Raw genomic sequence first — 27,204 nt, 5'->3', positions numbered from 1 at the left:
GTCTAAATTAATGCCGAGAGTATATTGAGTGTTTGAGAGAATAGAATCTCTAGCTTTCAGGAAATCTTTCAATAAATGAGTATCACAGATCTTTCAGCAATAATTTAAAAAGGTCTTATATATTATGATAACCACACATTCATATGCCCTCATCCCAAAAGTGCTGAGAAGGAAATATGAGTTTTTCATTGAAGTTGATTTCAAACTGAGACTTCCTTTAAAATTGAAATCACATCCTTGAAATGAGCAGCACTTTTTAGGCATGTCTGTAATATTTGAATATCAAAAACAGAAGACCAGCCATTTGTAGTGACAGAACTTTATTCTATCACTATCTATCTTTATTCTATATTCAATTTAAAACTGGTTTGATGGAACCTACAACTAAACGGACATAGAAGGGAGGGACTCAAGGACAACTGTGGAGGTTAGTTACCCATAATGGTGAACCCGGCACCCCTTGTAGCCACAGCAATCTCTACAAGGGTTGACAATTGAGAGTTTTATTATTTTTCTTTAACTTACTCTTTCAAGAAATCTAGAAATAGGAACTGTTGTCAACTCTGATCCTTAAGCTCCCCAGGAAACAGAGTATTTATAGGAACAAATAGACCCAAGAATGCTCCTTATGTTTATCAAGCAATCTTGTTTTATTGTCAGAGTCACTAATACCGTAGATGGTAACACTTTGTATAAAACTATTTAATATCGAAGTGATGCTTTGCATGAAAGATGCTCACTCCTACTGACTCCTTTTCTGACCAGGAGTTTTGTCTGTCATCTGCAGGAGGTATGAGTGGTATAAAGAGTCAAGTTAAATTCTACCATTTACTGTTGTTTGGTCAATCTCCAAATTCCCATTCTGGAAAATGACTAATATTGGTATCTATCTCAGAGGGCTGCTTTGAGGACTAAGGAAATTGATGTGTGTAAGGCATGGTATTTGGGGTGCAGTAGGCATTCAATGAACACTTATTAGCAGCATGAAGGTCAAAGATGGACTCAAAAGGTGGTATATGCAAGGTCAGTTTAGGCAATAATCCAGGAACAATCCATTCCAATCAGCCCAGCTCTGTCTTCCCTCCCCCAGAAGACTGGAAGGGAGAGGAGCTCTTTGCCTTGAGAACTGGAGGGAGGTAGAAGGCAGAGAGGGCAACCCCTCCCCTCCAAAGAACCAATCAACGGAAGGAAGGTAGCAGTTCCATGAGTATTTGTTAAAGGCTCCCCTGAAGCAGTAGTTCTCAAGGGTGGCACACTATTTCCAATGGCTCTTGAACTCATGACTCTGAGAACAAGAGTCGCATGCTCCAACTGAGTCAGCCAGCCAGCCAGGAGCTCCAATGGCTCTTAAATATCCTCTAGATGGTCTGTGAACTTACTTCCCTAAACACAGTGTGCACCTCACTGCTCTAAGTAAACTTAGGTCTTCACACCTGGATCCATATTGCCCCAGAAAACAGAGGCAAGCAGCAGATGAATTTTTTAAATAACTGTCAATTGTCCTTAAGAAGTCTTAGAGAATGAACAACATGCCAAAAGATTAGAGAGGGAGAAAATATTATTTTCATATTGATAAAGGATGTATTCTGTGAATTATCAATTTTGCATTGAGTAAAGATCCCAGACAAAATTGTAGAGAATATTTTTAAAGTACCTGAAGGATAGGTACAAATTAAGTAGATTGATGATATCTTATTTTAGTGAGGAAAAGACTAGAAAGGACAGTGCTTTTCAGACTTCAATGACCACGTGAATCAACTGGGAATCTGGTTAAACGGTGGATTCTGATTCAGTGTGACTGGATGGGGCCTGAGAGTCTATGTTTCCAAACTGTTTCCAGGCCAGCCAAATTTTGCTTGTTGTAGGACCAGATTTTGCATTGTTAGGCTGTAGAGTACTATAAGATACTCTGGAAAGAAATAGAAATTGGAGAAAATGTGTAGTATTTGGTAGGATTTTAAAGACTGCCTGCTTTTTAAGATAGCGATTCCATTTCTAGGAGTCTCCATTACATGATTTATTTCTCATCTGCCTAAAGATAAAAGAATATTCATAGCAGCATTGTATATTAAAGCAAAGATTTGGCAACAACCTAAATATCCAAAAATAGAGAAGTAGTAAATTGAGGACTATTTTTGAAGCCATTAAGGAGAATGTGTACCATCATGGAAGATCCTCAGGTATTTTATTAAATGAAGTAATATAAAGCACCACCCAATATATATTTAAGAAAGAATGTATGTATATTAGTGCATGTATGTGTAAACACTGTAAAAGCATCTAGAAGGATACACATCAATTTCACAGTGGTTTCCTCTGAGTAAGTAATGTGGAAACAAAGGCAAGAGAAAAATTAAATTTCCTTATTACCTACAGCTCATTGACAAGTCCTTGAAACAGGCCGAGTGACCTTCCTCTAGGAACTCAGCTGCCTCGATGTTAATACTTTGCTAAGGCAAAAGACAATCTTGTCCACTCCCCACGATCCTGTAAGTTTACTTTAACATGTAAAAATTCCTTTGGCAACTTCCTTTGTCTCTACTCCCCACCCAAGATATATGTTGGCAATCATCCCCCAAGCATTGGCCCACCTATATACATCTGAAGGGTCTCATGACTCAGGTTTTATTAGATGGTAATAAATGACCTTTCTCAACAATAGCCAGCAGCTCCCTCAAGGTCTGAATATTACTCAGCAATTAGAAACGACAAATACCCACCATTTGCTTCAACGTGGATGGAACTGGAGGGTATTATGCTGAGTGCAGTAAGTCAATCGGAGAAGGACAAACAGTGTATGTTCTCATTCATTTGGGGAATATGAATAATAGTGAAAGGGAATATAAAGGAAAGGAAAAGAAATGTTGGGAAATATCAGGAAGGGAGACAGAACATAAAGACTCCTAACTCTGGGAAACGAACTAGGGGTGGTGGAAGGGGAGGAGGGCGGGTGTTGGAGGGGAATGGGTGACGGGCACTGAGGTGGACACTTGACGGGATGAGCATTGGGTGTTTTTCTGTATGTTGGTAAATTGAACACCAATAAAAATTAATTAAAAAATAAATAAATAAAAAAAAAAGAAACCTTGCTTCCAAACTTCCTTAGAGACTTACACTATCCCTAACCCCCTCCCAAACTGAAAGTAAATAACGGGCCACTCCCAAATTGAAAGTAAATAACGGGTCACTCCTCCTGACCCCCTAGCTCTTTCTGCTCTTTTCTGCCCAGGGTCCAGTCCTGGTGCTTTTTGCACCAGAGATGTCTCAAAAATTCTTTCTTGACCATCGGCTTCAAACCCTAACATCTTTCCTACATCATAGACACGGAACCAGAACAAGGATATAAAAAGGAGACTTTCATGTTTCAGACTTTTTCCTTCTATATTCTATACACTTTAACAAAGATATAACCAACCATGTGACTGTTTTTAATAGAAAAACAAGAGTTGAGCAATGGAATTTGCTGTGGATCCATTGGAAATATACTACTCATAAATGAAGTCTGAAAGAGACCTGGTTTTCTCTACCACTACAACAACTTACACCACTTCTTTTTCTTAAGATTTATTTATTTATTTTAAAGAAAGAGAGAGTGAGAGAGCGGGGTGGGAGGGAGGGGACAGAAGGGGAGAGAGAGAAGCAGACTCCCTGCTACTCAAGAGCCCAACTCAAGGCTTCATCTTATCACCCAGAGATGAGGACCTAAGCCAAAATCAAGAGTCAGATGCTCAACTCACTGAGCCCCTTATGCCACTTCTGACACCAAATGGGTGGGTTTTCCACTCCAAGGAATCCTGACGTTGACTTCCTGGAGTTGGCATCAGACCCCAGTAAAGGACTCAGTCCCACAAAATTTGCCCTACTTCAGTGCTGATCACAAGTACAGGCCCCCAGTACTGAATACAAATCTAGGGTTCCCGAGACCCCCTCCTCAGGTTTGATAATTTGTTAGAACAACTCACAGAACTCAGGAAAACAATTTACTCTCTATTACTGGTTTATTTTAAAGGTTACAAGTCAGGAACAGACAGATGGGTAAGAGCAAGGAATGCAGAAGAGGTATGAAGCTTCCATGCCTTCTCCAGGCACATCACCCTCCCAGCACATAGGTGTGTTCACCAACCCAGAAGCTCTCCGAACCCCTTGGTTAGGGTTTTATATGGAGACTTCATTATGTAGGTGAGATTGATTAAATCATTGGTCATTAATGATTAAGTCAACTCTCCAATCCCTCTTCCCTCCCTGGAGGTCAGGAGGTAGGACTGAAAGTTCCAGTCCTCTAATCTCCTGGTTGGTTCCTCTGGCAACCAGCCCACATCCTCACAGGCTTTCCAAAAATCATCGCATTAACATAAACTCAGGTGTGGCTTATTACAAATAACAAAAGACACTCCTTTCTCTTTTATTGCTTTGGAGCTATTTCAGGAACTGGGGATAAAAACCAAATATTATAACAAAAGATGCTCTTATCATTCTATGCTTAGGAAATGACAAGGGTTTGAGAAGCTGTGTCAGGATCTGGAGACAAAAAACAAATACATATTTCTCATTATATCACAACATCACAATGTCCTTATCAATGGATTGGATTCAAGGACAACAAAGCGGATTTGTAATTGTCAGAAAAAAAAAAATCCATATCCTATTCACCAAGAAGAAAGGGCTCTAGTGGCATGCTCCAGGACTCTGCTCTGGTCCTATTTAAAAACGTTAACCTAGGGATCCCTGGGTGGCGCAGCGGTTTGGCGCCTGCCTTTGGCCCAGGGCGCGATCCTGGAGACCCGGGATCGAATCCCACGTCGGGCTCCCGGTGCATGGAGCCTGCTTCTCCCTCTGCCTGTGTCTCTGCCTCTCTCTCTATCTCTCTGTGACTATCATAAATAAATAAAAAATTAAAAAAAAAATTAAAAACGTTAACCTATGACTGGCATAGGGGAAACAGAGCATTTAATCAAATATTCAAATGATGTAAGGCTGAGGAAAAAATTCTTCGATAAAACTAGGAAATCAAAAATATCTTGACTAGCTAGAAACATTGGTCAAATCTAAAAGAATGAAATTGGGATGCCTGGGTGGCTCAGTGGTTGAGCATCTGTCTTCAGCTCAGGGCATGATCCTGGAGTCCCAATATCGAGTTCCTCATCAGGTTCCCTGTGAGGAGCCTGCTTCTCCCACTGCCTATGTCTCTGCCTCTCTCTGTGTCTCTCATGAATAAGTCAATAAAATCATAAATAAATAAATAAATAAATAAATAAATAAATGAAATTGATTTGAGATAAATGTAAAGTCCTACTGCTAAGTCTAAAAATCCAACAACACGAGTACAAACTGAGAGAAACATGGTTTAATCAAATCTTATTTGACAAACTAGAGAGTTTAGCTGCCTGACACTCCAAATGAGCTGAGAATATAATTTGGCTGTCACAGACATCAAAGATCACATAGTTGGGGAAAAAAATGTTTCTTAAGATCCAAACTAGGACCAAAGAGGGGAATTTTCATGAAGATCAATTTCAGGCCAATATATGGAAGCCTAACAATAAACTAGATAGCTTCCTGAGATCGTGCGTTCCTGACTTGTGGAAATGTTCAAGCAGAGACCAAGCTACTTCTTGCTGGACAACGTAGAAAAGGATGAGGTGGACAACCTGAAAGCCCAATTCTGGGGTTCTAAAAATGTATATTTTTATGACGTGAATTAATAATTGACTTCTGATTTTTGATGTTTAAAAACAGGAAATGATATCACATCTTAAACAAAAAAAGTTATCCATTTGATCACTTCTACCAAGAAGGAGTCTTTTGATAGGCATAGGAGGTATAATGGGTGGTCCAAGGGTTTTCTACCTCTAGTACATCTTTTTTGAAGGTACCTCCTTAAATCGCAAACATGAAAGCGATTATGAGCATGTCGTCTAGAATAATCTCATCGAAAATGAAACAGAATTGTACGCCTAACATGGATAGAATCCAGCAGCGCTCAACTTCAGCCCCCCTCAGTGGGAATGAGAAGAGCTGCTTTGCATTCCTTCAAGCTTTACCCTGGCCCACATCATGCAAGGGCATCTAGTGTCAAAGAGGGCTGCTACCATTTGAGATACTGGGAGCAGAGGTAGAGCACTTCCTCTACTGTACTTATGGACTCTGATAGTTTTTAATGGTATTCAAGACACAGAATCCCTCATTCCTAGGCAATAGGGACCAGAGCTACAGCCAAATGTTTTTCCCTGGCCCCAGCCCCCTGTGGAGGACTTTACTGTGTTCTATGCCTGCTGACTTGGTGATGCTAACCAGAGTTCTCCTGCCAAAAGATTTCCACGTTGCCTTTGCACAAAACTACTGTGCCATGAATTTATTTGTTAAGTATCTTCTATACACACACACATGCATACAAAATAACTCCTCCCAATGTTTTCATGCCTTAACTTTTTTAAAGATTTATTTACTTATTTATTTATTTATTTATTTATTTATTTATTTGAGAGAGAGAGAGAGAGAGGGAGAGAGAATGAATGAACAAGAGCAGGGAGGGCAGAGGGAGAGGGAAAGAGAGAGAGAGAACCTTAAAGCAGACTCATCGCTGAGGGCAGACCCAGACACGGGCTCCATCTGATGACCCTGAGATTATGACCTGAGCTGAAATCAAGAGCAGGACGCTCAACTGAGTGAGCACCCGGGTGTCCCCTCATGGTTTAATTTTTTTTTTATTTTAGGCCAGAAAATTGCTACTAACGACCTTGATTCTGGTGTTGGCGTCAGTAATGCCAGTTAGGAAAAAAAATAATTTCTAAAAAAAAAAAAAAAAAGCAAAAAGATCCATTTGGGCATTCATGTTGTGTTACAGGAGGGGAGGAATTTGTTTCTCTCTGTGTGTGTGTGTGTGTGTGTGTGTGTGTGTGTGATGCTGTCACTCCAAAATTGATGCAGGTGTGCAGAAGTATGCTAGTAGTTGTTTAATTGCTCTTCAGCAAGAAGAAAAACACTAATTTGTAGCATTAGCCAATTTCTATGGTATAAATGCTCCCAGCTTGGTTGATTTTGAGCTACCAAAATAGATATCAGTGAACCTGATGGCAGAAAGAAACAAGCTGATTGACTCTGATAAGTCAAGCAAGCATCTTCTGGAAATTTAGTTGGATGAAGGGTAACAACAAATGCCTACAACAGTTGATACCTGATGTGAATCTTCCCTTTTTAAAAGTTATTTCATTTATTTATTTATTTATGAGAAACAGAAAGAGAGAGGCAGAGACATAGGCAGAGAGAGAAGCAGGCTCCCTGTGGGGAGCCCAATGTGGGACTCAATTTGAGGACCCCGGGATCATGACCTGAGCCAAAGGCTGACACTCAACCACTGAGCCACCCAAGGGCCCCTGAATCTTTCTTCATAAAAGATTTTACAGAGATATTTAAGGCCAGTTTGGGCTTGGCACATTAAAATAAAGCAGTATTTGTTTCTTTTTTCTGCCCTTACACCAACTGTTTTGATCATCTGTCTAAATGTGCTTTCTTATTAAAAAGTATTTTAAGAACAAGAATTGCAGCTATTCTAATATTTATCTTGAGGTCTTTCCCATCATTGTGAAGCTTAATCTGTATTTTTATATCAAAGAAGAAACTGCAATAACAATTAAAGCTATGTGATTCTAAGAAGAAATATAATTATATGTCTTTAGAATAATTCATTTACCAGTGATATCTTCTTTCCTGCACAGAATAGTACATACATGGTTCGATCCCATTCAGTGTAATGAAACCTATTCTTTAAGGTTGATGTTCTTTGGTGGAAAAGAAGACTCAGAAATTCTTGGCTGAATATCCTCATACCCATTTCCAACCGCTCTTCCTTACCTTCCTGGGGAGAGACTGGACAAGTATATAAACACTTTCCCAGATTCCCTTGTGCCTCAGCTGGAAAACTCTGTGCCCAGTGGTGGTCTATCTAATAAGGTAAGTGAAACCTACTTAGAACATATGGGGAGAAAGGAATGTACGTAACTGTCTAAAATCCTTCTTTCTGAGTTGAGTGTTAACATAATGCCAAGATCAGTGGCAGCCAACGTCATGGGGCAGCTAGCAAGAGGATGAAAGCTAGCATGGAAAGAATGGCAGATTGGAAGGAGAAAGAGACTGGATGAATCCTGACAATGTGGTTGAACTACTGCCTGGACTAGAATATCAACACCTTGATGTCTTAATATGAGGAAATGGCCTATTATTTTTTACTGCTTCCCAGAAGTATAATTCACATAACACAGAGTTCAGCTGTCATAAGTATACAATTTGATGTGTTAGTAAACTAACAGAGTGCTGTCTCATCACAATCCACTTTTCCCCTCAACTCGTTTCCAAGCAGTCTTCATTCCTAGCACTGGCCCTGGGCAAATACTGATCAGCTGTCTGAGCCTACACTTAACCTTTTCTGGACATTGCCTATAAATAGAATCATGCAATCTGCCATCTTTTTGTCTGGCTTCTTTCATTCACAATAATGCTTTTGAAGATTCCATGCTGTAGCATGTACCACTATTTATTCTTTGTCAATGCTGAATTGTGTTCCATTTCTATAGATACCCCTCAATTTGTTTATCCACTTGTTTATTGATGGATAATCGGGTTGTTTTCAGTTTGGGGACATTATAAATAATACTGATCAGGATACTTGTGCATAAGTCTTTTTGCAGATCTGTATTTCCATTTCTCCTAGGAGTGAAATATGAGGTCACATGGTAAGTTTATGTCTCCATTTTAAAGAAATTCCCAAACTGTTTTCCAAAGTGGCTGTACCATATTACATTTCCACCTGCAGCATATAAGAGTTCCCTCTCTCTACAACCTTGCCAAAATACTTGGTATTGTGTGTCTTTTTGATTATAATAAGCATTCTTAGCTAGTGTATAGTGACATTTCTTTTGCGGATTTAACTTTTATTTCCCTAATAACTAATAATATTGAGTACTTTCTTGTGCTAATAAGCCATTCAGGTCTCCCTTGGTAAAAATGTCTGTTCAAGTCTTTTGTCCACTAATAATTGGGTTGTTTATCATCTTATTTCTCAGTTGTAAGTGTTCTTTTATATATAAATTCTCGATACATGTCCTTAATCAGAACATTTAGGTTTGCAAATATTTCATTCATTCTATGGCTTATTTTTTTCATTTTCTTAAACTTGTCTTCCAAAACACAAGTTTTTAATTTTAAAGAAGCCCAATTTATTCATTTTTTCTTTTATGGTTTGTGCTTTTAGTGTCATGTCTGATTCTTTGCTAACTAACCTAAGGGCAAGTGTGTTTCTATAGAGACATAACCTTTTTATTTCTTTTAGGACTAAAAATGTCCTTTGGAGTTAAGTTTTCAGCATAGTGTGGTAAGGTTCTAGGTTTATTGGTTTATATTATTTATTTATTCCATATGTGTATCCAATGGTCTCATCATGATTTATTGAAAAGAGGATCCTTTCTTTATTTAATTATCTTGGCATCTTTGTTGAAAATTAATTTACCAGAAATGTAGGGGTTTGTTTTTGAACTTTTAGTTCTAGTCCATTGATTTATAACAAGGGTCACAAAGTATGGTCTTTGGGACAAATCCAGCCCAACACCTTTTTAAATCAAGTTTTACTGAACACAGCCATTCCCACAAAAACAGACACATAGATCAATGGAACAGAATAGAGAACCCAGAAATGGGCCCTCAGATCTATGGTCAACTAATATTCAACAAAGCAGGAAAAACTATACACTGGAAAAAGGACAGTCTCTTCAATAAATGGTGCTGGGAAAATTGGACAGCCACGTGCAAAAGAATGAAACTGGACCATTCTCTTAGACCAGACACAAAGATAAACTCAAAATGCTTGAAAGATCTAAATGTGAGACAAGAATCCATCAAAACCCTAGAGGAGAACACAGGCCACACCCTTTTGAACTTGGCCACAGCAACTCCTTGCAAGATACATCCATGAAGGCAAGGGGAACAAAAGCAAAATGAACTCTTGGGACTTCATCAAGATAAAAAGCTTCTGCACAGCAAAAGAAACAGTCAACAAAACTAAAAGACAACCTGCAGAATGGGAGAAGATATTTGCAAATGACATATCAGATAAAGGGCTAGTATCCAAGATCTCTAAAGAACTTATTAAACTCAACAGCAAAGAAACAAACCATCCAATCATGAAATGGGCAGAAGCCATGAACAGAAATTTTACCAAAGAAGACCTACACATGGCCAACAAGCACATGAGAAAATGCTCCGCATCACTTGCCATCAGGGAAATACAAATCAAAACCACAAGGAGATCCCACCTCACACCAGTGAGAAAGGGGAAAATCAACAAGACAGGAAACCACAAATGTTGGAGAGGATGTGGAGAAAGGGGAACCCTCTTGCACTGTTGGTGGGAATGTGAACTGGTGCAGCCACTCTGGAAAACTGTGTGGAGGTTCCTCAAAGAGTTAAAAATAGAACTACCCGAGGACCCAGCAATTGCACTGCTGGGGATTTACCCCAAAGGTACAGATGCAGTGAAAAACCGAGACACCTGCACCCCAATGTTTATAGCAGCAATGTCCACAGTATCCCAACTGTGGAAGGAGCCTCGGTGTCCATCAAAAGATGAATGGATCAAGAAGATGTGGTCTACGTATACAATGGAGTATTACTCAGCCATTAGAAACTACAAATACCCACCATTTGCTTCAACGTGGATAGAACTGGAGGGTATAATGCTGAGTGAAGTAAGTCAATCAGAGAAGGACAAACATTATATGGTCTTATTCATTTGGGGAATATAAGAAATAGTGAAAGGGATTAAAGGGGAAAGGAGAGAAAATGAGTGGGAAATATCAGAGAGGGTGATAGAACATGAGAGACTCCTAACTCTGGGAAATGGACAAGGCGTAGTGGAAGGGGAGGTGGGCGGTAGGATGGGGGGCCTGGGTGACAGGCACTGAGGGGGGGCACTTGACGGGATGAGCACTGGGTGTTATAGTATATGTTAGCAAATCGAACTCCAATAAAAAAAAATACAAAAAAAGTAAAGAAACCACAGCCATTCCCACGTGTTTACATCTTGTTTGAGCTCCTTTGCACTATACGACAGTGATGTTGAATCATTCCAACTGAGACGCTGGCACTTCATAAAAGCAATTTGCCAAAAAGACACTTCTCTCTATGCTATCCTTATGTCAATACTATATTCTTGATCACTGTAGCTTTACAATAAGTCATGATATCAGATAGTAGAAGTCTTCCAACTTAGTTCATATTAATCAAAATTGTTTTTAAAAAATTGTTTTGGCTATCCTAGGCACTTTGCATTTCCATATAAATTTCAGAACCTACTTGTCAATTTCTACAAAGATCATGTTGGGACTGTGATAAGGGTTGTGTTGGATTTATAAATCAATTTGGGTAGAACAACCATTTTGATAATATTGGGTCTTGCAATCCATAGGCTTGCAGTATACAAGTCTTTGCATTTGTCAAATATGTTTCTCAGTATTTTTTTATTATTTGTGATGCTGTTATAAATGAAGTTGTTTTCTTTCATTTTCAGGCTTTTCATTGCTACTATATAGGTATACAATTAATTTTTATACACCGATCTTATATTCTAGGAACTAGCTAAAGAATTTATTGCTTCTTTTATGTTTCAGTGGACTTTTAAAATCTTTCTACAAATCATGATATGTGAAAATAAACACAATTTTATTTCTTCCTTCCCAAACTGGACTAGATTCTCTTTGTCTTTTTTAAACTTTTACACTGACCAGAACATCTGATATGATGTTGAAGAAAAAGTGTTGATAGTGGACATCTTGCCTTTTTTCCCCCGGCCTTGTATGGAAAGCTTTCAGTCTTTCACCATTAAGTATGATTTTAACTATTACTTTTTCATAGATGATCTTCATAAGATTGAGTAATTTTCCTTCTATTCCTAGTTTGTTGAGATTTTTTAAAAATAAGAATGGGTGTTGGATTTTTTTCACATGCTTTCTCTGAAGCAATTGAGATAATTGTGTTATTTTTGTTCCTTACTATTCTATTAATATGATATTCTATATTAAGTGATATTTAGTTGTTAAATCAACCTTGCATTCTTGAAACAATCACACTTATTGGTATAAAACTCTTTTTAAATTATTTATATGAGAGAGAGAGACAGTGTGTGAGGGGGTGAGCGGGACAGACAGAGAGGGAGAGTCTTAAGCAGGCTCCATGCTCAGTGTGGGCTCCATCTCACAATCATGAGATCATGACCTGAGCCAAAATCAAGAGTCAGACACTCAGCCGATTGAGCCACCCAGGTGCCCCTTCCACAGACTATTTTTGACTCTACATTCTAATTTTTTTGGTAAAGATTTTATTTATTTGAGAAAGAGAGCACAAGCAGGGTGGGGCAGAGGGAGAGGAAGAAAGGATCTGAAGCAGACTCCACATTGAGAGCCGAACCCCATACCCTGACGATGAGATCTCGATTAACCTGAGTTGCAACTAAGAGTCAGATGCTTAACCATCTGAGCCACCCAGGCGCCCCTACATTTCAAATTTTGTTTTTCCTCCACTATACATGTTTTTCCAGTGTTGTATAAACTATGACGTGTCCATGTAGTGATACAATCTCTGGCCCTGCGCCCATGTGTCATAAAGTGGAGTGATTCAGAATGAAACAGTAGAAATATTTCTAAAATTATGTCAGAACAACTATCAATAACTGCACATGAAAGTGTTATAAACCATATAAATACATACTTCTACATCTAAATTAAATGTATCCCTGACTCAACTTCTCTCTGGCTGGATTCCAGAATTGGCTGCAACCATTCTATCACCACCCAAATGAGGGAAAATGTAATGGAGAAATACTTGGAGTGGAAAGAGACAATGATCTTGCTGCAGCTGAAAATATCTTAGGTTTGCAACAGTGTGTTGCAAGCCTAAGGGTTTTTTTTTAGGATTTTTTTTTCTTAAGATTTTTATTTATTTATTTGAGAGAGACACAGAGCGAGAGAGAACAGGAACAGGGAGGCAGGACACAGGGGAGGAACAGAGGGAGAAGCAGGCTCCCTGCTGAGCAGAGAGCAGAACTCAGGGTTCAATCCTAGAATTCCAGGATCATGACCTGAGCCGAAGGCAGACACTTAACCGACTGAGCCACCCAGGTGCCCCTACAAAAACGCATTTCTTTATGAACATGTTGTTGGGACCCTACCCAGACAGAGACTTAGAAAGAACCCAAATAACTGTCCTAAAGCTTAAGCTTCGTTGTATAGGATAAATGAGAGACAAATAACAATGATTATGCACTAGAGATTTGGGGATGAGGATGGCAGTGGACAGGGGTAACAGAAAGACTTTCCACTGTATGCCTTTTCATCATTTGACCATTTGTAATACCTATTAAAATTACAGTGTTTACTTGGGCCAAATATTATAAATTGGAAATGAGTGTCAGCTACATTGAACACTAAGTGAGCACTGCCAAAAGCTTACCTTTTTGATAAAAAAGAAAGAAAAATCAGAAAAAAACCTGTGATTTGTAAGTAAACAGCCTATCCAAGGTCTCTGAGGGCTGGCGATAGACCCCAAATACTTTTTTTTTTGTATATTTTTTATTGGAGTTTGATTTGCTAACATATACTATAACACCCAGTGCTCATCCCGTCAAGTGCCCCCCTCAGTGCCCGTCAACCAGACCCCCCATCCTCCCACCCACCTCCCCTTCCACTACCCCTTGTTCGTTTCCCAGTTAGGAGTCTCTCATGTTCTATCACCCTCTCTGATATTTCCCACTCATTTTCTCTCCTTTCCCCTTTAATCCCTTTCACTATTTCTTATATTCCCCAAATGAATAAGACCATATAATGTTTGTCCTTCTCTGATTGACTTACTTCACTCAGCATTATACCCTCCAGTTCTATCCACGTTGAAGCAAATGGTGGGTATTTGTAGTTTCTAATGGCTGAGTAATACTCCATTGTATACGTAGACCACATCTTCTTGATCCATTCATCTTTTGATGGACACCGAGGCTCCTTCCACAGTTGGGATACTGTGGACATTGCTGCTATAAACATTGGGGTGCAGGTGTCTCGGTTTTTCACTGCATCTGTACCTTTGGGGTAAATCCCCAGCAGTGCAATTGCTGGGTCCTCGGGTAGTTCTATTTTTAACTCTTTGAGGAACCTCCACACAGTTTTCCAGAGTGGCTGCACCAGTTCACATTCCCACCAACAGTGCAAGAGGGTTCCCCTTTCTCCACATCCTCTCCAACATTTGTGGTTTCCTGTCTTGTTGATTTTCCCCTTTCTCACTGGTGTGAGGTGGGATCTCCTTGTGGTTTTGATTTGTATTTCCCTGATGGCAAGTGATGCGGAGCATTTTCTCATGTGCTTGTTGGCCATGTGTAGGTCTTCTTTGGTAAAATTTCTGTTCATGGCTTCTGCCCATTTCATGATTGGATGGTTTGTTTCTTTGCTGTTGAGTTTAATAAGTTCTTTAGAGATCTTGGATACTAGCCCTTTATCTGATATGTCATTTGCAAATATCTTCTCCCATTATGTAGGTTGTCTTTTAGTTTTGTTGACTGTTTCTTTTGCTGTGCAGAAGCTTTTTATCTTGATGAAGTCCCAAGAGTTCATTTTGCTTTTGTTCCCCTTGCCTTCATGGATGTATCTTGCAAGGAGTTGCTGTGGCCAAGTTCAAAAGGGTGTGGCCTGTGTTCTCCTCTAGGGTTTTGATGGATTCTTGTCTCACATTTAGATCTTTCAAGCATTTTGAGTTTATCTTTGTGTCTGGTCTAAGAGAATGGTCCAGTTTCATTCTTTTGCACGTGGCTGTCCAATTTTCCCAGCACCATTTATTGAAGAGACTGTCCTTTTTCCAGTGTATAGTTTTTCCTGCTTTGTTGAATATTAGTTGACCATAGATCTGAGGGCCCATTTCTGGGTTCTCTATTCTGTTCCATTGATCTATGTGTCTGTTTTTGTGCCAGTACCACACTGTCTTAATGATCACAGCTTTGTAGTACAACTTGCAATCTGGCATTGTGATGCCCCCAGTTCTGGTTTTCTTTTTCAATATTCCCCTGGCTATTCATGGTCTTTTCTGATTTCACACAAATCTTAAGATTCCAACTCTCTGAAGAAAGTCCATGGTATTTTGATAGGGATTGCATTGAATGTGTAAATTGCCCTGGGTAGCATAGACATTTTCACAATATTAAATCTTCCAATCCATGAGTATGGAATATTTTTCCATCTCTTAGTGTCTTCCTCAATTTCTTTCAGAAGTATTCTGTAGTTTTTAGGGTATAGATCCTTTACCTCTTTGGTTAGATTTATTCCTAGGTATCTTATGCTTTTGAGTGCAGTTGTAAGTGGGATTGATTCCTTAATTTCTCTTTTTTTAGTCAGTGTATAGAAATGCCACTGATTTCTGGGCATTGATTTTGTATCCTGCCACACTGCCGAATTGCTGTATGAGTTCTAGCAATCTTGGGGTGGAGTCTTTTGGATTTTCTATGTACAGTATCACGTCACCTGCGAAGAGAGACTTCTTCTTTGAAGAAGTTTGACTTCTTCTTTGCCAATTTGAATGCCTTTTATTTCTTTTTGTTGTCTGACTGCTGAGGCTAAGACTTCTAGTACTATGTTGAATAGCAATGGTGAGAGCAGGCATCCCTGTCGTGTTCCTAATCTTAGGGGAAAGGCTCGCAGTGTTTCCCCATTGAAAATGACATTTGCTGTGGGCTTTTCGTAGCTGGCTTTTAAGATGCTGAGGAATGTTCCCTCTATCCCTATACTCTGAAGAGTTTTGATCAGGAATGGATGTTGTATTTTGTCAAATGCTTTCTCTGCATCCCTTGAGAGGATCATATGGTTCTTGTTTTTTCTCTTGATGATATGATCTATCACATTGATTGTTTTTATGAGTATTGAACCAGCCTTGCATCCCGGGGATAAATCCCACTTGGTCATGGTGAATAATCTTCTTAATGTACTTTTGGATCCTGTTGGCTAGTATCTTGTTGAGAATTTTTGCATTTGTATTTATCAGGGATATTGGTCTATAAATCTCCTTTTTGGTGGGGTCTTTTTCTGGTTTTGGAATTAAGGTGATGCTGGCCTCATAAAACGAGTTTGGAAGTATTCCGTCCCTTTCTATCTTTTGAAATAGCTTTAGTAGAATAGGCATTGTTTCTTCTTTAAACGTTTGATAGAATTCCCCTGGGAAGCCATCTGGCCCTGGACTTTTGTGTCTTAGGAGGTTTTTGATGACTGCTTCAATTTCCTCCCTGGTTATGAGCCTGTTCAGGTTTTCTATTTCTTCCTGTTCCAGTTTCGGTAGTTTGTGGGTTTCCAGAAATGCACCCATCTCTTCTAGATTGCCTAATTTATTGGCGTATAGCTGCTCATAATATGTTCTTTTTTTTTTTTTTTTTTTTTTTTTATGATAGTCACACAGGGAGAGAGAGAGAGAGGCAGAGACACAGGCAGAGGGAGAAGCAGGCTCCATGCACCGGAAGCCCGACGTGGGATTCGATCCCGGGTCTCCAGGATCGCGCCCTGGGCCAAAGGCAGGCACTAAACTGCTGCGCCACCCAGGGATCCCTGATAATATGTTCTTAAAATCGTTTGTATTTCCTTGGTATTGGTTGTGATCTCTCCTTTTTTATTCATGATTTTATTAATTTGCGTCTTTTTTCTTTTTTAATAAAGCTGGCTAATGGTTTTATCTATCTTATTAATTCTTTCAAAGAACCAACTCCTGGTTTTGTTCATCTGTTCTACAGTTTTCTGGTCTTAATTTCATTGAGTTCTGCTTGAATCTTTATTAACTCTCTTCTTCTGCTTGGTGTAGGTTTTATTTGCTGTTCTTTCTCCAGTTCCTTTATGTGTGAGGTTAGCTTGTGTATTTGAGTTTTTTCCAATTTTCTGAGGGATGCTTGTATTACGGTGTATTTCCCTCTTAGGACTGTAGACCCCAAATACTTAAGCAAATAGTGATATAACCATTTCTCATTGACCCTCAGTCTCTCCCTCCTTAGAGGATCTTCACAATTTTAATGCTAATATACAGCCAGGTATTCTACAATGTGATTTCATGGGTGCAAAAATTCTGCTATTATAAATTTAGTATTTGTAGAGCTTTAAAGTTGTACCACAGACCAACCTACATGTTTTTATTGAGCACTCAAGATGTGGCTAATACAGCTTGAGATGTATGTTGTCATATAAAGTACATACTGTGCTTTAAAGATTTAGTACAGGGGTGCTTGGGTGGCTCGGTCTAAGCATCTGCCTTTGGCTCAGGTCATGATCCCGGGGTCCTGGGATGGAGCCCTGCATCGGGCTCCCTGCTCAGCAAGGAGTCTGCTTCTCCCTCTCCATCTGCCTGTCCCCCTGCTTATACTCTCTCTCTCTCTCTCAAATAAATAAATAAAACCTTTTAAAAAAATAAAGATTTAGTACAATCTTAAAATTAATTTCACAGAAAATTGATTACATGTTGAAATAACATTTAGAATATACTGAGTTAAATAAAAATAGTAAAATTAATTTCACTCTTTTTTACTATTAAATTTTTTACTGGAAAAATTTAAATTACATGTGTCTTAAGTTATATTTTTATTGAAGAGTAATTCTCCAAAGGCACACCTCACCTGCCCCTACCATTTGTAGGACTGTGGAGGACATTACTTAACACAAGTATGCCAGCTTTATTACTTTTAAAGAGAAAATTAAATTTCAAAATATCAAGCACTTAAAAACTTCCAAAATGAGAAAATTACATATCTATCATCACAATTGAATAGAACCATTAAAGTGTTATATAATTACATTGTTTCATTAGTTTGAAATCATCTCAAGAGTTTTCTTTAAAGTAATAAGTAGTTTCTCCAAATAGTTCATTCTAGTTTTTTATTACCAATTCATTTTGTATCTCTCCAAAATACTTGAAGTTATATAAAATGAGAATAATGGCCTTTCATAATCATTAAAAATAATCTTATAAGAAAAAAATTTAAGCAAGAAAAACACATATAGAGTTGAACAATTTCTCAAGTAGTCTAAATTATTTATCATGGTAAATATTGTACTAGCTCACCCTTTATTACCAGTCTGCAGACCAAAAACTTACATGAGATGGTTTAATATATGAAAATAAATCAGTGTCATATAATACACCACATTAATAGAATGCAAAAAAACTCATCTCAATTGTTGCAGAAAAAGCATTTGACAAAATTCAGCACCCTTTCATGATAAAAATATTCAACATCCTAGGAATGAGAGGAAACTACCTCAACATAATAAAGGCCATATGTGGGCAGCCTGGGTGGCTCAGTGGTTTTAGTGCTGCCTGCAGCCCAGGATCCTGGAGACCCCTGATCAAGTCCCACATCAAGTTCCCTGCATGGAGCCTGCTTCTCTCTCTGCTTGTGTCTCTGCCCTTCTCTCTCTCTCTCTCTCTCTCTCTCTCTCTCTCTCTCTCTCCACGCCCCCGACTCTCATGAATAAATGAATAATATGTCTAAAAATAAAATAAAATAAAGGCCATATGTGAAAACCCACAGCTAATATCACACTCAATGATGAAAGCTTTACCTCCAAGATCAGGACCAAGAATAGGATGCCTGCTTTTGACACTTGTATTCAACATGGTACTGGAAGTCCTAGCCAGGAATTAGGTAAGAAAAAGAAGTAAAAGTCATCCAAATTGGAAAGGAAGAAGTAAAACTATTCCTGTTTATAGACATCATGATCTTGTATATAGAAAACTCTAACAATCACACACACACACACACACACACACACACACACACAATGTTAGGACTAGTAAATAAACTCAGCAAAGTTGCAGACTACAAAATCAACACTCAAAAATCAATTGTATTTCTACAAGCTAACAGTGAGCAATCCGAAAAGATAATTAAGAAAATAATTCAATGTATAAAAACATTAAAAAGAATTAAAAACTCAGGAATAAACTTAACCAAAAGAACTGTACATTAAAAACTACAAGATGTTGATAAAAGAGACTAGAGAAAACACTAATAAATAGAAAAACGTCCTATGTTCATGAGTCGGAAAACTTATGATGTTGTCAATACTTCCCAAAGTCATCTTTGCAACTCCTATCAAAACTCAATGCAATTCCCATTAAAATTCTAATGACATTTTTTCTAGAAATAGAAAAATCCATTCTAAAATTCATATGGAATCTCAAGAGAGCTAGAATAGCCAAAATAATGTTGAAAAACACAAAGTTGATCTCACCCTTTCTGATTTCAAAACTCATTTCAAAGCTACAGTTATCAAAACAGGATGGTGGTACCTGGCTGGCCCACTTGGGAGAGCATGTGAGCCTTGATCTTAGGGTTGTTGTGAGTTTAAGCCCCACATTGGGTGTAGAGAATACTAAAAACAAACAAACAAAAAAAAAACTAAAAAAATTAGTGCAATATTGGCTTAAAGACAGACATATAGATTAATGAAAGAGAACAGAAAGCCCAGAAATAAATTAGATATATGGTCAAATGACTTCAAAAAGTGTACCAAGACCCTTCAATAGAAGTAGAAGACTCTTTTCAGCAGAGGCTGCTGGGAAAATTGGATATCTAGAAGAAAAAAATAAAGTTGAATCTTTGCATTGTTCCATATACAAAAATTAACTCAAAAAAATCTAATCCTAGAAATCCCCCAAAATAAACTCCATTCCCATTAATAATTATTCCCATTTTGTTCTCCCCCAATTCCTAGAAACCACCAATTCTAATTTCTGACTCAATGGATTTGCCTATTCCGAACATGTTATATGAATGCGATTGTACACTATGTGGTCTTTTGTGTCTGGCCTCTTTCACAGAGCATATCTTCAAGGTTTATCTATGTTGTATCCTGTATCAGTGCTTCATTTCTTTTTAGGGCTGAATAATATTATGTTGTATAAATAAAAACATTTCGTTTATCCATTCGTCCATTGGTGGATATTTAGGTTGTTTCCACTTTTTGGATATCATGAATAATGTTGCCATGAACATTGGCATGCAACTTTTTATATGACCATAGGTTTTCATATCTCTTGAGTTGATACCTAAAGGTGGAATGGTTGGGGCATATAGAAAATCTGTATTTAGAATTTTGAGGAACTGCCAAGCTCTTTTCCAAAATGGTTTCATTATGTTAAATCTGTAGATTGATTGGGGGATATTGTTATCTTAACAATACTAAGTTTTTTAATCCATGAATATGGGATGCCTTTCCATTTACTTAGATCCTCTGTAATCTCTTTCAATAATGTTTTGTAGTTTTCAGTGTATAAATCTTGCACTTTTTTGGTTAAATTTACTTCTAAATATTTTATTGTTTTTGATGTTATTGTAAATGGAATTAATTCATTAATTTTATTCTCAGGGTTTCCAGGGATAAAAAGAAAATAGATTTTTGTAAGTTGATACTTTATCCTTCTGTCATAAAATCATAAATAAATATACTTATTTATTAGTTGTAATAGTTTTTTGTGTGTGCCTTTCTTAGAATTTTCTATATACAAGTTCATGTCATCCTCAATTATAGATAGTTCTACTTCAAGTAGAAATACTTTTACTTCCTTCCTTCCTTCTACTCAATCAATCCTTCCTTCCTTCCCATCAATCTAGATGCTTTTTTGTCTTATTGCCCTGGTTACAACATCTAGTACAATGTTGAACAGAAATGGTAAGAATAGACATCTTTGTCTTTTTCCTAGTCTTAGAGAAAAAGCTTTTAGCCTTTCATCATAAGTATGATGCTAGATATGGTTTTTTGTAGATAGCCTTTCTCAGGTTGAGAAAGTGTTCTCTATTCCTGGTTTGTTGAAATTTTTTTATCACAAAGGAGTTGGATTTATTCAAAAAAATTTTTTCTGCATGTATAAAGAGGATCATATGCTTTTGTTTTTTTCTTTTTGGGGGGAATGTCTTTCTCTGGGTATCAAATTCATACTGGCTTCATAAAATGAGTTGAGCAATGTTCTCTATTAATAGAAGTACTATTTTCTAAAAGAGTTTGTAAAGAATTTATATTGTGCATATTTATATTGTATTTGTATTTAAGATGATTTGACAAAATTCATAATTGAAGCTATCAGCACTCAGACTTTTCTTTGTGGGAAGATTTTTAAATACTAATTCAGTATCTCTTTTTATAGATCTATTTAGATTTTTTTCTTCTTAAGTCAGCTTTGGTTGTTTGAGTCTTTCTAGAAACTTGTCCATTTTGCCTAGGTTATTTAATAGGTTGGTATATAATTGTTCACACTGGCCCTGTATAATCCTTTTTATTTCTGTAAGGTTAATAATAATATCCTTCCTTCCTTCCTTCCTTCCTTCCTTCCTTCCTTCCTTCCTTCCTTCCTTCCTTCCTTCCAAATTTTAGTAATTTGAGGCTTGTCCTTTTTTTAAATGTTTCCAAGGAAATTACTTTTGGTTTTGTTGACTTCCCTTCTTGTTCTTTTCTATTCTTTATTTTCTTTCTTTCTTTTGTAAAAAAAAAAAAAATTTTATTTATTTATTTGACAGAAAGAACAAGAAAGAGAGCGGCAGGAGGGTCAGAGGGAGAAAGAGAGAGAAAGACTCTCAAGAAGACTCCCTGCTGAGCAGGGAGCTGGATACGGGGCTCAATCTCACTACCCTGAGATCATGACCTGAGCTGAAATCAAGAGTTGGATGCTTAACTGACTGAACCCTCTAGGTGCCCCTATTTTATTTATTTGTCATTATTTTTTGTCATTATTTTACGGTTAGTTTTTGGAGTTTTTGTTTTGTTTATTTAAGGAGAGATTTGATTGTTGCATCCTTTAACTTTGGTCTTGTGTTATTTTATTTTCTTTCATCTCAAAGTATTTCCTCATTTCCCTCATGATAACTTCTTTGACCCATTGGTTATTAAGAAGCGGAATATTTAATTTTCATGTATATGTGACAAATTCCTTCTGTTATTAGTTTCTAATTTCATTCCTTTATGGCCAGGAAACATAGCTTATATAATTACAATACATTTAAATTCATCAAGGCTTGGTTTTTTTGGCCTAACATATGTTCTATCCTAGATAAAATGCTTTCTTGAGAAACATGTTCCAAGTGTAATTGAAGAGAATGTGTGTTTTATTCTGCTGTTTTGGGGTAGAGTGTTCTATCAAGATTTGTTAGATCAAATTGGTTTACTTTGTAAAATTTCTTTTATTTATTAATTTGAGAGAGAGAGAGAGTGTGTGAGAGCATGAGCAGGGGTGAGGATTAGAGGGAGAGGGAGAAGCAGACTCTGCTGAGTCTGTCAGGACCCTGGGATCATGAACTGAGCTGAAGGCAGAGGCTTTACCTACTGAGCCACCCAGGTACCCTTCAAGTTGGTTTATAGTACAGTTCAAGTCTCCTATTTCCTTGTTTTCTAGTTGTTCTTTCTATTATTGAAAGTGGAATCTTGAAGTCCCCAACTATAATTGTTGGATTATCTATCTTCCTTTCATTCTGAAAAAAAAAAATGTCAATGTTTGCTTCTTGTGTTTTGGGGCTCTTTTGTTAAGTGTGTTTGTTTCCATTGGTTATATCTTCTTGCTGCATTGATGCTTTCCCCATCAGAAAATTCCCTTCTTTTTCTTTAGTAACTATTTTTGTCTTAAAGCCTATTTTACCTATTATTAGTATAGCCATGACAGCTCTCATTTGGTTACTCTTTGCACAGTATTATTTTTTCCATTCTTTTATTTTCAAACTACTTGTGTATTTGAAACTAAGTGTTCCTGTTGTGGAAAACATGTCCTTGGATCATTTTTAAAACCCATTTTTCCAGGGGTGCATGGGTGACTCAGTCAGTTAAACATTTGCCTTCAGTTCAGGTCATGATTTGGGGGTCTTGGATCAAGAGCCCCCCTCAAGGTTGGGCTCTCTGCTCATCAGGGAGTCTGCTTCTCCCTCTCCCTCTAATCCACACACTCAATCTCTCTCTCAAATAAATAAATAAATAAATAAATAAATAAATAAATAAATAAATACAATCTTTTTTAAAAACCCACATTTTTCTAATATCTGCCTTTTGATTGGAGTGTTTACTCCATTTATATATATATATATATATACATACATTTTTTTAAATTTTATTTATTCATGAGAGGCAGAGAAAGAGAGAGAGAGAGAGGCAGAGACACAGGCAGAGGGAGAAGCAGGCTTCCCACAAGGAGCCCAATACGGGACTCGATTTTGGATCCCAGGATCAGGACCCAAGCTGAAGGCAGATGCTCAACAGCTGAGCCATTCAGACATCCCTCCATTTATATTTAACGTAATTACTGATAAGATAGGATTCATGTGTGCTGGTTTGCCTTTGTCAGTGTCTGCATTATGCCATCTTTAATTCCTATGTTCATCCATTATTGCCTTCTTTTGCATTAAATAGATATTTTCTATTTTAATACTTCTTTTACTGTATGTTTTTAGTTGTTTTCTGTAGTTACTTTGGAGATTATAATTAACATCTAATATGTCTAGGGCTTAGTAGTCTAAGTTTTTAGCCTTCACCTCTGTGACTTCCATTGCTGCATGTCTTCTCCCTGAATAAGGTATAGATGAGCTGAGGCTCCGCACTGACTCACAGTGGGAAAGGCATAACTGTTCTGAGGACAGTCTTGATTCTGAGCTAAGATGTCACCACCACCTTTTACCACTCAAGTCACCATTCAACCTTCCTCTTTTCAGAGTCCTTTTGGCCTACTGTTGCAATTTTCTTATAATTCCGTTTCCATAACCCCCTACGGGCTGGATGCCACCACTTCCTTATGTCACCTTTGCCAGGGAGTGAGTAAGTGACCTATTGATTAACAAATCACAGGACTTTTTTCCACGTAGCCCTCATCCTCCTTGACTTTCAGTAAGACTTATTTTATTGTGAAGCAATGGACTCTTTCATCCCTCTCTGGATGGTTCAGTGTAAGAATGCTTGTGCAACTTTCTCATTCTGAGAGCTGCTCTATCTGAGGTACTGGGGACCACTTCCTTTTTCCTTGAAGTTCTGTTCTTGGTTCCTATAAGGCTGTTTTTCCCTGGTTCTTTTTGCTGAAACTTTGTGTTTCTTTTTCCTTTTCCTCTTTGACCTGCCAGACTTGAATGAGGGGCTTCCTCGAGGTCTCAATAATGCACATTTCCTCCCTTTACATACGAAGAGCTCATCAATCTTGGAAACCCAGATCTTATATGGTGTTATGTCAATGATCACATCTTCAGCAATAGCTAAGGGATCTTTGTTTCTATTCCACAACCGTCATCTGAGCTCAGACACACTCCTCTAATCGCCCATTAAATTTGTCCATTTGGCTATTATCCACTCACCACAAATCCAACAGGTCTAAAAGTCAACTCATAACCTTCTCTTCCTGTCACTAATCCTCCTCCATGCCCTCGTAACTTTTTCTATTTCTGTAAATGGTGTCACAAGTTTCTCAATCCTTCAGATTTCAGAACTGAAAGGAAAACAAGTATTTTCTTTTTAATCTCTTTGGCTATTTGCCCTCTGTGCGTAGTCATTTAATTTTATTGATTGTTCCTTTAAAGTTTATCTCTTGATTCACTTTTTTAGTAGGTGATTGGCAGTATCTATTACAAATTTTAGTGTCCATATTCTTTGGCTCAATAATTATATTGAAAAGAATTTATCATACAATGATAAAAGACATACATAGAGGTATGTTTATTTCAATATTGTCAAGGGAAAATTTGGAAACAAACTAAATGTCCCCCATTCACTCATTCTGGATGTACCAGTATAAGCTATCTAAGGTACTCTGTGGAAAAAAAGCAAGTTGAAAGATTAAATTTATATTAAATTTATATTAAATAAAACCCCTGTTTTATTTTGTAAAACAAAACCAAAGAGGGATGCACACATAAACCCACATACTTGGGGATCCCTGGGTGGCGCAGCGGTTTGGCGCCTGCCTTTGGCCCAGGGCGCGATCCTGGAGACCCCGGATCGAATCCCACGTCGGGCTCCCGGTGCATGGAGCCTGCTTCTCCCTCTGCCTGTGTCACTGCCTTGTCTCTGCCTCTCTCTCTCTCTCTCTCTCTCTGTATGACTATCATAAATAAGTAATAATAATAAAAAAAAGCAATTAAAAAAAAAACCACATACTTGTACAGCCATAGGCACTTTTTGTAATGTACTTTTTACCATTAAAAAAATAAAATGTAGGGGATCCCTGGGTGGCTCAGCGGTTTGGTGCCTGCCTTTGGCCCAGGGCGCGATCCTGGAGTCCCGGGATCGAGTCCCACGTCAGGCTCCCGGCATGGAGCCTGCTTCTCCCTCCTCCTGTGTCTCTGTGCCTCTCTCTCTCTCTCTCTCTCTCTCTCTCATAAATAAATAAATAAATAAATAAATAAATAAATAAATCTTTAAAAAAAATTTTAAAATGTAATTTACATACAATAAGATTTACCCTTTTTAGTGTGTAATTCTGAGTATTTTTGACAAGTGCATACAATTGTGTGATTCCCTCATAGTTGAGATATAGAATAGTCGTGTTAGTCCAAAAATCTCTCCTGTGCCATTATGTGGTCTACTTCAATTCTCACCCTCAACTCTGGCCACTGGTGATGTAATTTTTGTCTTATAAACTTTTGTCTTTACCAGAATGTTGTACAAATGGAATTTGCAGCATACAGCCTCTTGAATCTGGCTCCGTTAAGCTAACAGAGCATATTTAGATCTATCCCTGTTACTAGGTGTATCAGTATCTTGTTCTTTTTTATAACTCAGTAAAATTTCATTATATAGATGGGCCAGAGTTTGTTGAAGGACTTTGGATGTTCCAGATTTTAGTAATTATAAATAAAACCACTATAAACATCTGTGATTAGGTCTTTGTGTAAATATAAGTTTTTGTCTCATTTGGGTGAATATCTAGAAGTAGGATTGATGGGTCATATTGTAAATAGCTGTTTAACCATGTAATAAATTGCCACATTTTATTTCCAAAAGGACCATGCAATTTAGCTTTTTCATAACCAATGGATGAGTTCTAGTTGCTTCACATCTTTGCCAGAACTTGGTATTGTCAGTATTTTTTTATTATTATTTTACTGTTCTAAAGATGGTGCTTCATTATGGTTTTAATTTACATTTCCTTAATGACTGATATTGAACATCTTTAGCTATGCTTATTTTAGACATAGGTATAGTCATTTCTGAAAAATATTCAGACACACATTCTTAATCATGATGATGCCCAATATCACAATGGGAAGGATTTGCAGAAGCTGGTGTGGGATAAGACTTTTACTTTTATGTTTACTCTTCTTTACATAGTATTTAAATTTTATCGAGTGTATCTAGTTTTTAAAAATATTTTAATTTTTCTAAAAAGATTTTACTTATTTATTTGAGAGAGAGCAAGAGACAGTACAAGTGGGCAAGAGAGGGAGAAGCAGACTCCCCACGAGCAGGGAGCCCAATGCAAGACTCGATCCCAGGACCCTGAGATTATGACCTGAGTTGAAGGCAGATACTTAACTGACTGAGCCACCCAGGTGCCCCTATTTTTTACAAGCATCGCTATGCTTTATTAACCTTCTTATAAGGCTTCATATATGAAATATAAGAATTGGTATTTCAGAAGGCTTATAACCTTCAAATATGTTTAGATGGCACATTACAATTACAGGGTAATTCAGAATATAAAGAAGATTGTTTCTGGATCTGTAAGAAAAAAGATCACTCTCCTCAATCCTTTCTTTTTAATTCTCCTAGTTCGGATCTCACCATGAGGTAAAAAAAAATGATGTTATTTATTTCATCTATTTAAGAAAACCAATAACCCGTCACTTTGATGAATTTAATAAGAGAAGTAACTTATCAGTGTCATGTGCTTAAAACATGCCTGTCAAATGAAGAAATGAAGTTTGAAAAGTGAACAATATGGACTTTTTAGTTCAAAGTTAAAATCTCACCATGAGATACCGCTACATATCTATTAATGTGTTTAAAATTGGAAAGACTAGACATATCAAGTATTGATGAAGATACAGAAGCCCTGGAACTCGTATACACTTCTGGTGGGAATATAAAATGGCACAACCAATTTGGAAAGCACTTTGGAAGTTTCTTCAAAAGTTTCAAAATATATGTCCCCTTTGAACCAGTCATTCCACCCTGGGTAATTTACCTGAGAGAA

Source organism: Vulpes lagopus, chromosome 10, assembly GCF_018345385.1.
Source record: "Vulpes lagopus strain Blue_001 chromosome 10, ASM1834538v1, whole genome shotgun sequence".
Lineage (NCBI taxonomy): Eukaryota > Metazoa > Chordata > Mammalia > Carnivora > Canidae > Vulpes > Vulpes lagopus.
This window is presented reverse-complemented; position numbering follows the sequence as displayed.